The following is a 12052-nucleotide window of genomic DNA, read 5'->3' as shown; positions in this document are numbered from 1 at the left end:
CTAAAACTGACATGCGGGGGTTATAGCTTAGTTCTGTACGCAATCTGCAGGCCTCCTGATTCCCCACTGAGCTACTTAAATCAGGTATTCCTAAACGACAGGTCATCTAGGGGAGGTGGTGTGGTCCGTGCTTGTTAAAAATCAAATAGATGCTTTTATTCTGGACGTTGTCGCTGACTTTGAATGCTTGTGCCTAAAACTGACATGCGGGGGTTATAGATTAGTTCTGTACGCAATCTGCAGGCCTCCTGATTCCCCACTGAGGTACTTAAATCAGGTATTCCCAAACGACAGGTCATCTAGGGGAGGTGGTGTGGCCGTGCTTGTTAAAAATCAAATAGATGCTTTTATTCTGGATGTTGTCGCTGACTTTGAATGCTTGTGCCTAAAACTGACATGCGGGGGTTATAGATTAGTTCTGTACGCAATCTGCAGGCCTCCTGATTCCCCACCGAGCTACTTAAATCAGGTATTCCCAAACAACAGGTCATCTAGGGGAGGTGGTGTGGTCCGTGCTTGTTAAAAATCAAATAGATGCTTTTATTCTGGACGTTGTCGCTGACTTTGAATGCTTGTGCCTAAAACAGACATGCGGGGGTTATAGCTTAGTTCTGTACGCAATCTGCAGGCCTCCTGATTCCCCACTGAGCTACTTAAATCAGGTATTCCCAAACGACAGGTCATCTAGGGGAGGTGGTGTGGTCCGTGCTTGTTAAAAATCAAATAGATGCTTTTATTCTGAACGTTGTCGCTGACCTTGAATGCTTGTGCCTAAAACTGACATGCGGGGGTTATAACTTAGTTCTGTGCGTAATCTACAGGTGTCCTGATTCCCCACTGAGCTACTTAAATCAGGTATTCCTAAACGACAGGTCATCTAGGGGAGGTGGTGTGGTCCGTGCTTGTTAAAAATCAAATAGATGCTTTTATTCTGGACGTTGTCGCTGACTTTGAATGCTTGTGCCTAAAATTGACATGCGGGGGTTATAGCTTAGTTCTGTATGCAATCTGCAGGCCTCCTGATTCCCCACCGAGCTACTTAAATCAGGTATTCCCAAACGAAAGGTCATCTAGGGGAGGTGGCGTGGTCCGTGCTTGTTAAAAATCAAATAGATGGTTTTATTCTGGACGTTGTCGCTGACTTTGAATGCTTGTGCCTAAAACTGACATGCGGGGGTTATAGCTTAGTTCTGTACGCAATCTGCAGGCGTCCTGATTCCCCACTGAGCTACTTAAATCAGGTATTCCCAAACGACAGGTCATCTAGGGGAGGTGGTGTGGTCCGTGCTTGTTAAAAATCAAATAGATGGTTTTATTCTGGACGTTGTCGCTGACTTTGAATGCTTGTGCCTAAAACTGACATGCGGGGGTTATAGATTAGTTCTGTACGCAATCTGCAGGCCTCCTGATTCCCCACCGAGCTACTTAAATCAGGTATTCCCAAACGACAGGTCATCTAGGGGAGGTGGTGTGGTCCGTGCTTGTTAAAAATCAAATAGATGCTTTTATTCTGGACGTTGTCGCTGACTTTGAATGCTTGTGCCTAAAATTGACATGCGGGGGTTATAGCTTAGTTCTGTACGCAATCTGCAGGCCTCCTGATTCCCCACCGAGCTACTTAAATCAGGTATTCCCAAACGAAAGGTCATCTAGGGGAGGTGGCGTGGTCCGTGCTTGTTAAAAATCAAATAGATGGTTTTATTCTGGACGTTGTCGCTGACTTTGAATGCTTGTGCCTAAAACTGACATGCGGGGGTTATAGCTTAGTTCTGTACGCAATCTGCAGGCGTCCTGATTCCCCACTGAGCTACTTAAATCAGGTATTCCTAAACGACAGGTCATCTAGGGGAGGTGGTGTGGTCCGTGCTTGTTAAAAATCAAATAGATGCTTTTATTCTGGACGTTGTCGCTGACTTTGAATGCTTGTGCCTAAAATTGACATGCGGGGGTTATAGCTTAGTTCTGTACGCAATCTGCAGGCCTCCTGATTCCCCACCGAGCTACTTAAATCAGGTATTCCCAAACGAAAGGTCATCTAGGGGAGGTGGCGTGGTCCGGCTTGTTAAAAATCAAATAGATGGTTTTATTCTGGACGTTGTCGCTGACTTTGAATGCTTGTGCCTAAAACTGACATGCGGGGGTTATAGCTTAGTTCTGTACGCAATCTGCAGGCGTCCTGATTCCCCACTGAGCTACTTAAATCAGGTATTCCCAAACGACAGGTCATCTAGGGGAGGTGGTGTGGTCCGTGCTTGTTAAAAATCAAATAGATGGTTTTATTCTGGACGCTGTCGCTGACTTTGAATGCTTGTGCCTAAAACTGACATGCGGGGGTTATAGATTAGTTCTGTACGCAATCTGCAGGCCTCCTGATTCCCCACCGAGCTACTTAAATCTGGTATTCCCAAACGACAGGTCATCTAGGGGAGGTGGTGTGGTCCGTGCTTGTTAAAAGTCAAATAGATGCTTTTATTCTGGATGTTGTCGCTGACTTTGAATGCTTGTGCCTAAAACTGACATGCGGGGGTTATAGCTTAGTTCTGTACGCAATCTGCAGGCCTCCTGATTCCCCACTGAGCTACTTAAATCACGTATTCCCAAACGACAGGTCATCTAGGGGATGTGGTGTGGTCCGTGCTTGTTAAAAATCAAATAGATGCTTTTATTCTGGACGTTGTCGCTGACTTTGAATGCTTGTGCCTAAAACTGACATGCGGGTGTTATAGCTTAGTTCCGTACGCAATCTGCAGGCCTCCTGATTCCCCACTGAGCTACTTAAATCAGGTATTCCTAAACGACAGGTCATCTAGGGGAGGTGGTGTGGTCCGTGCTTGTTAAAAATCAAATAGATGCTTTTATTCTGGACGTTGTCGCTGACTTTGAATGCTTGTGCCTAAAACTGACATGCGGGGGTTATAACTTAGTTCTGTGCGTAATCTACAGGCCTCCTGATTCCCCACTGAGCTACTTAAAGCAAGTATTCCGAAACGACAGGTCATCTAGGGGAGGTGGTGTGGTCCGTGCTTGTTAAAAATCAAATAGATGCTTTTATTCTGGACGTTGTCGCTGACCTTGAATGCTTGTGCCTAAAACTGACATGCGGGGGTTATAACTTAGTTCTGTGCGCAATCTACAGGCCTCCTGATCCCCCACTGAGCTACTTAAAGCAAATATTCCGAAACGACAGGTCATCTAGGGGAGGTGGTGTGGCCGTGCTTGTTAAAAATCAAATAGATGCTTTTATTCTGGCCGTTGTCGCTGACCTTGAATGCTTGTGCCTAAAACTGACATGCGGGGGTTATAACTTAGTTCTGTGCGCAATCTACAGGCCTCCTGATTCCCCACTGAGCTACTTAAAGCAAGTATTCCGAAACGACAGGTCATCTAGGGGAGGTGGTGTGGTCCGTGCTTGTTAAAAATCAAATAGATGCTTTTATTCTGGACGTTGTCGCTGACCTTGAATGCTTGTGCCTAAAACTGACATGCGGGGGTTATAACTTATTTCTGTGCGCAATCTACAGGCCTCCTGATTCCCCACTGAGCTACTTAAATCAAGTATTCCGAAACGACAGGTCATCTAGGGGAGGTGGTGTGGTCCGTGCTTGTTAAAAATCAAATAGATGCTTTTATTCTGGATGTTGTCGCTGACTTTGAATGCTTGTGCCTAAAACTGACATGCGGGGGTTATAACTTAGTTCTGTACGCAATCTGCAGGCCTCCTGATTCCCCACCGAGCTAATTAAATCAGGTATTCCCAAACGACAGGTCATCTAGGGGAGGTGGTGTGGTCCGTGCTTGTTAAAAATCAAATAGATGCTTTTATTCTGGATGTTGTCGCTGACTTTGAATGCATGTGCCTAAAACTGACATGCGGGGGTTATAGCTTAGTTCTGTACGCAATCTGCAGGCCTCCTGATTCCCCACTGAGCTACTTAAATCAGGTATTCCCAAACGACAGGTCATCTAGGGGAGGTGGTGTGGTCCGTGCTTGTTAAAAATCAAATAGATGCTTTTATTCTGGACGTTGTCGCTGACTTTGAATGCTTGTGTCTAAAACTGACATGCGGGGGTTATAGCTTAGTTCTGTACGCAATCTGCAGGCGTCCTGATTCCCCACTGAGCTACTTAAATCAGGTATTCCTAAACGACAGGTCATCTAGGGGAGGTGGTGTGGTCCGTGCTTGTTAAAAATCAAATAGATGCTTTTATTCTGGACGTTGTCGCTGACTTTGAATGCTTGTGCCTAAAATTGACATGCGGGGGTTATAGCTTAGTTCTGTACGCAATCTGCAGGCCTCCTGATTCCCCACCGAGCTACTTAAATCAGGTATTCCCAAACGACAGGTCATCTAGGGGAGGTGGCGTGGTCCGTGCTTGTTAAAAATCAAATAGATGGTTTTATTCTGGACGTTGTCGCTGACTTTGAATGCTTGTGCCTAAAACTGACATGCGGGGGTTATAGCTTAGTTCTGTACGCAATCTGCAGGCGTCCTGATTCCCCACTGAGCTACTTAAATCAGGTATTCCCAAACGACAGGTCATCTAGGGGAGGTGGTGTGGTCCGTGCTTGTTAAAAATCAAATAGATGGTTTTATTCTGGACGTTGTCGCTGACTTTGAATGCTTGTGCCTAAAACTGACATGCGGGGGTTATAGATTAGTTCTGTACGCAATCTGCAGGCCTCTTGATTCCCCACCGAGCTACTTAAATCAGGTATTCCCAAACGACAGGTCATCTAGGGGAGGTGGTGTGGTCCGTGCTTGTTAAAAATCAAATAGATGCTTTTATTCTGGATGTTGTCGCTGACTTTGAATGCTTGTGCCTAAAACTGACATGCGGGGGTTATAGCTTAGTTCTGTACGCAATCTGCAGGCCTCCTGATTCCCCACTGAGCTACTTAAACAGGTATTCCCAAACGACAGGTCATCTAGGGGAGGTGGTGTGGTCCGTGCTTGTTAAAAATCAAATAGATGCTTTTATTCTGGACGTTGTCGCTGACTTTGAATGCTTGTGCCTAAAACTGACATGCGGGGGTTATAGCTTAGTTCTGTACGCAATCTGCAGGCCTCCTGATTCCCCACTGAGCTACTTAAATCAGGTATTCCTAAACGACAGGTCATCTAGGGGAGGTGGTGTGGTCCGTGCTTGTTAAAAATCAAATAGATGCTTTTATTCTGGACGTTGTCGCTGACTTTGAATGCTTGTGCCTAAAACTGACATGCGGGGGTTATAGATTAGTTCTGTACGCAATCTGCAGGCCTCCTGATTCCCCACTGAGGTACTTAAATCAGGTATTCCCAAACGACAGGTCATCTAGGGGAGGTGGTGTGGCCGTGCTTGTTAAAAATCAAATAGATGCTTTTATTCTGGATGTTGTCGCTGACTTTGAATGCTTGTGCCTAAAACTGACATGCGGGGGTTATAGATTAGTTCTGTACGCAATCTGCAGGCCTCCTGATTCCCCACCGAGCTACTTAAATCAGGTATTCCCAAACAACAGGTCATCTAGGGGAGGTGGTGTGGTCCGTGCTTGTTAAAAATCAAATAGATGCTTTTATTCTGGACGTTGTCGCTGACTGAATGCTTGTGCCTAAAACAGACATGCGGGGGTTATAGCTTAGTTCTGTACGCAATCTGCAGGCCTCCTGATTCCCCACTGAGCTACTTAAATCAGGTATTCCCAAACGACAGGTCATCTAGGGGAGGTGGTGTGGTCCGTGCTTGTTAAAAATCAAATAGATGCTTTTATTCTGAACGTTGTCGCTGACCTTGAATGCTTGTGCCTAAAACTGACATGCGGGGGTTATAACTTAGTTCTGTGCGTAATCTACAGGTGTCCTGATTCCCCACTGAGCTACTTAAATCAGGTATTCCTAAACGACAGGTCATCTAGGGGAGGTGGTGTGGTCCGTGCTTGTTAAAAATCAAATAGATGCTTTTATTCTGGACGTTGTCGCTGACTTTGAATGCTTGTGCCTAAAATTGACATGCGGGGGTTATAGCTTAGTTCTGTATGCAATCTGCAGGCCTCCTGATTCCCCACCGAGCTACTTAAATCAGGTATTCCGAAACGAAAGGTCATCTAGGGGAGGTGGCGTGGTCCGTGCTTGTTAAAAATCAAATAGATGGTTTTATTCTGGACGTTGTCGCTGACTTTGAATGCTTGTGCCTAAAACTGACATGCGGGGGTTATAGCTTAGTTCTGTACGCAATCTGCAGGCGTCCTGATTCCCCACTGAGCTACTTAAATCAGGTATTCCCAAACGACAGGTCATCAAGGGGAGGTGGTGTGGTCCGTGCTTGTTAAAAATCAAATAGATGGTTTTATTCTGGACGTTGTCGCTGACTTTGAATGCTTGTGCCTAAAACTGACATGCGGGGGTTATAGATTAGTTCTGTACGCAATCTGCAGGCCTCCTGATTCCCCACCGAGCTACTTAAATCAGGTATTCCCAAACGACAGGTCATCTAGGGGAGGTGGTGTGGTCCGTGCTTGTTAAAAATCAAATAGATGCTTTTATTCTGGACGTTGTCGCTGACTTTGAATGCTTGTGCCTAAAATTGACATGCGGGGGTTATAGCTTAGTTCTGTACGCAATCTGCAGGCCTCCTGATTCCCCACCGAGCTACTTAAATCAGGTATTCCCAAACGAAAGGTCATCTAGGGGAGGTGGCGTGGTCCGTGCTTGTTAAAAATCAAATAGATGGTTTTATTCTGGACGTTGTCGCTGACTTTGAATGCTTGTGCCTAAAACTGACATGCGGGGGTTATAGGTTAGTTCTGTACGCAATCTGCAGGCGTCCTGATTCCCCACTGAGCTACTTAAATCAGGTATTCCTAAACGACAGGTCATCTAGGGGAGGTGGTGTGGTCCGTGCTTGTTAAAAATCAAATAGATGCTTTTATTCTGGACGTTGTCGCTGACTTTGAATGCTTGTGCCTAAAATTGACATGCGGGGGTTATAGCTTAGTTCTGTACGCAATCTGCAGGCCTCCTGATTCCCCACCGAGCTACTTAAATCAGGTATTCCCAAACGAAAGGTCATCTAGGGGAGGTGGCGTGGTCCGTGCTTGTTAAAAATCAAATAGATGGTTTTATTCTGGACGTTGTCGCTGACTGTGAATGCTTGTGCCTAAAACTGACATGCGGGGGTTATAGCTTAGTTCTGTACGCAATCTACAGGCGTCCTGATTCCCCACTGAGCTACTTAAATCAGGTATTCCTAAACGACAGGTCATCTAGGGGAGGTGGTGTGGTCCGTGCTTGTTAAAAATCAAATAGATGCTTTTATTCTGGACGTTGTCGCTGATTTTGAATGCTTGTGCCTAAAATTGACATGCGGGGGTTATAGCTTAGTTCTGTACGCAATCTGCAGGCCTCCTGATTCCCCACCGAGCTACTTAAATCAGGTATTCCCAAACGAAAGGTCATCTAGGGGAGGTGGCGTGGTCCGGCTTGTTAAAAATCAAATAGATGGTTTTATTCTGGACGTTGTCGCTGACTTTGAATGCTTGTGCCTAAAACTGACATGCGGGGGTTATAGCTTAGTTCTGTACGCAATCTGCAGGCGTCCTGATTCCCCACTGAGCTACTTAAATCAGGTATTCCCAAACGACAGGTCATCTAGGGGAGGTGGTGTGGTCCGTGCTTGTTAAAAGTCAAATAGATGCTTTTATTCTGGATGTTGTCGCTGACTTTGAATGCTTGTGCCTAAAACTGACATGGGGGGGTTATAGCTTAGTTCTGTACGCAATCTGCAGGCCTCCTGATTCCCCACTGAGCTACTTAAATCACGTATTCCCAAACGACAGGTCATCTAGGGGAGGTGGTGTGGTCCGTGCTTGTTAAAAATCAAATAGATGCTTTTATTCTGGACGTTGTCGCTGACTTTGAATGCTTGTGCCTAAAACTGACATGCGGGTGTTATAGCTTAGTTCTGTACGCAATCTGCAGGCCTCCTGATTCCCCACTGAGCTACTTAAATCAGGTATTCCTAAACGACAGGTCATCTAGGGGAGGTGGTGTGGTCCGTGCTTGTTAAAAATCAAATAGATGCTTTTATTCTGGACGTTGTCGCTGACTTTGAATGCTTGTGCCTAAAACTGACATGCGGGGATTATAGATTAGTTCTGTACGCAATCTGCAGGCCTCCTGATTCCCCACTTAGCTACTTAAATCAGGTATTCCCAAACGACAGGTCATCTAGGGGAGGTGGTGTGGCCGTGCTTGTTAAAAATCAAATAGATGCTTTTATTCTGGATGTTGTCGCTGACTTTGAATGCTTGTGCCTAAAACTGACATGCGGGGGTTATAGATTAGTTCTGTACGCAATCTGCAGGCCTCCTGGTTCCCCACCGAGCTACTTAAATCAGGTATTCCCAAACAACAGGTCATCTAGGGGAGGTGGTGTGGTCCGTGCTTGTTAAAAATCAAATAGATGCTTTTATTCTGGACGTTGTCGCTGACTTTGAATGCTTGTGCCTAAAACTGACATGCGGGGGTTATAGCTTAGTTCTGTACGCAATCTGCAGGCCTCCTGATTCCCCACTGAGCTACTTAAATCAGGTATTCCCAAACGACAGGTCATCTAGGGGAGGTGGTGTGGTCCGTGCTTGTTAAAAATCAAATAGATGCTTTTATTCTGGACGTTGTCGCTGACTTTGAATGCTTGTGCCTAAAACTGATATTCGGGGGTTATAGCTTAGTTCTGTACGCAATCTGCAGGCCTCCTCATTCCCCACCGAGCTACTTAAATCAGGTATTCCCAAACAACAGGTCATCTAGGGGAGGTGGTGTGGCCGTGCTTGTTAAAAATCAAATAGATGCTTTTATTCTGGATGTTGTCGCTGTCCTTGAATGCTTTTTCCTAAAACTGACATGCGGAGGTTATAGCTTAGTTCTGTACGCAATCTACAGGCCTCCTGATTCCCCACCGAGCTACTTAAGCAAACTGCAGATACATATGTCCCAATTTGAAATGAGCCGAACTCTTCTAATTGGGATTTAAATTTACCTGGCGTCATCTGGGAGCTGTTTCAAACATATTCGCACCATAACCAAAGCATCGATGTCATGTTTGATATAAAGCTAGCGCATGATTTGATTCAGGTGGTGGATAAGCCAACACGCGTACATGGTTCGAGCAGTTCTGTTCTAGATTTGGTATTCATAAAACGTGATATGGCTGAATACTCTGTACAAGTTGAGCAGGGGCTTTCTGATCATTATTTAGTAGATGTTAGCTTTCCTCTTTTATCGCCTAAGGAACATGAGAATTCTTGGATTAAAACTTTCTAAGACTACTCCCGTGCCAATGATGCATGCATAGTAGGTTATATGGAAAGCTATCTGACTGAATTCGGTGACACTGACGCCTGCATCCTCTGGGACCGTTTTAAACGCATGTGCCACTACTGCACTGAAAACTTTGTGCCGAGCAAACGAAAGAAAGTTAACAAACAGACTCCATGGATGACGCGTGACATCATACACCAGAAGCGCAAAATAAAACGATTAAAAAGGAGCGAGTGCAACCTGGCAAAAACTAGAAACTACAGGAGATTCTTTCCCAGTCAGTCTGCGATTCCAAAAATTACTATTTCAGTACGTCTCTACCAAACTTTATAAAGAACTCACCAGAAAAATTCTGGAATTACATAACCGGAAAGAAGGCTGTTCTGTCACAGATATCAGTCAACAGTTCCATAATCACTGACCAGAGAGCCATTGCGCAGCATTTTAATACATATTCTCAAAGCGTGTTTTCAAATTCCAGTTCATGTACCCCAATAGTCGCAGAGTTTCATGACACCGAAGTCAATTTTGTTTCTTAGGCTGGGGTATTTTCTATGGTAATGAACTTGAAAACCAAAAAAGCATGTGGACCTGATAACATTCCTAACATTTTCTGCGAAGGTATGCCGAATCAGTTGCGAAGTTTTTGTATGTACTGTTTCAAGCATCCTTGGGAACTGGAAAATTGCCTGTTGACTGCAAGACCTCCCGAATCATCCCTGTACCTAAGAAAGGAGATCGTTTAATGCTGTTAAACTACCACCCAATCTCCCTTAATTCATTTTGCTGTAAATTAATTGTACACGTCATTGCTGATCGCATAAATGAATTCTTAAATCGGCACTCCATTTTATCCAAATTTCAGCATGGTTTTCGTAAAGGATATTCAACAGTAACCCAATTAGTAACGATTGTTCACTCGATTGCATTGACCTTAGACAGTAATGACCAAGTTGACCTAATATTTTTAGATTTTAGCAAGGCTTTTGACAAAGTCCCTCATGATAAATTAATTCTAAAGCTTAAATCTATTGGCCTTCCTGAGATATTAGTTACCTGGATTTCAAGCTATTTAACTAACCGTAAGCTGTATGCCTCGATTGATGGAGAGGAATCGGGCGCTCTTGCAGTCACAACTGGAGTGCCTCAGGGGAGTGTGCTTGGACCTTTATTGTTCTTACTATATATTAATGACATCGTCGACACAACTGTTCCGGGCGTTGAGATTCGATTGTTTGCGGATGATTGCTTGCTGTACCGAGATATTACATGTTCTAATCACCAGATTGACCTAAACACCTCTCTAACTAACATCCTTGCATGGTGCCAGACATGGGACATGGCTTTAAACAAAGAAAAAAACAAACTTCCTTCGCGTGACACGTAGAAAAAATATTTTTGAGCACAGGTATCATCTCGGACAAACACCACTACAGGAAGTTTCCAGTTTTAAATACCTGGGTGTAACATTAACTAACAATCTGTCCTGGAATTCACATGTGGAAAATATCTGTTTGTCTGCCTTTCGCAAACTATGTTTTTTAAGAAATAAACTTTCCAAAGCCCCCCCGTAGGTTAAACTTCTCGCGTTTAACTCGCTAATCAGGCCTAAGCTCGAATATACATGCGTGGCGTGGGATCCTTATACTAATACCAATATTAAGAAAATTGAAAGAATCCAAAGAAAAGCCATAAGGTTTATTTATTCTAAATTTTAACCTTTTGATTCTCCGTCTGAGCTAATGAAATCTAACCGTATCCAACCTCTTGAGGTAAGGAGAAAAAATATTCGACGAGAATCTCTTTCCTTGCAAATAAATAACAAACTGGCGCCTGATACTGCACCTATTTATCGTTTTTAGCTACACGCATCACACGTCACCATCATCCCGGTTCACTTACCCCGTACTTTGCCAGAACTGACACTTTTAAATTTTCCTTTTTCGCGTGTACCATCAGTGAGTGGAATTCTCTGGCACGACAAAATGTAAGCTCATAGTCATCCTTCATGCCTTTTTATTTTTAGTTTTTCTTTTTATTTTACTTGTTGCCCGTGTATCTGTGTTATCTAATATGTATTGGTTCTGCCTTGATCTGCAAGATGATCAGCAGCATGAAATAAACAAAAATAAATAAAAAGTAAATAAAAAAACCTGTTTTTGAAGAAATATCTAAGGCATTGGTCCATTCATCCAAATGCGTCGCAAAACTTTTTCTAAAGTTTGTCCATCAGTCACATCAGATAAAAGCAGGCATAAAAAAATGTAGATCACTTTTCACGATAGCAAAAACGTTAGTATCAAAAAATTCATGCCTACCTTCACTGCCTTCATTGTAAACGGTTTTAGGTTAGAACCCTTTGTGATGAAGCCTTTTATACAAAATGCCTTTATGTAAAAGGCCTTTAGGTCAAAGAATAATTCCGTATTCACAGCACACATGGATTTTAACTGTCACCACACTTTTTGGTTTATTATGTTCATTAGAGTTTAATGTCTCAAAGTTACTCAGGCTACGAGAGACGCCGTAGTGAAGTGCTACGGAAATTTCGACCACCTGGGATTCTTTAACGAGCACTGACATCGCACAGTGTACGGGCCTCAAGGATTTCGCTTCTATCGAAATTCGACCATCACGGAAGGGATCGAACCCGCGTCTTTCGGGTCAGCAGCCGAGGACCATAACCGCGGGATGACCCGATTGCTCCGGCAGGCCGAAATGTCGACGGTGGTTGCACCGTCACACTTGCAGTCTGG

Source organism: Amblyomma mixtum, chromosome 9 (genome assembly GCF_055824585.1).
Source record: "Amblyomma mixtum isolate Tamu chromosome 9, ASM5582458v1, whole genome shotgun sequence".
Lineage (NCBI taxonomy): Eukaryota > Metazoa > Arthropoda > Arachnida > Ixodida > Ixodidae > Amblyomma > Amblyomma mixtum.
This window is presented reverse-complemented; position numbering follows the sequence as displayed.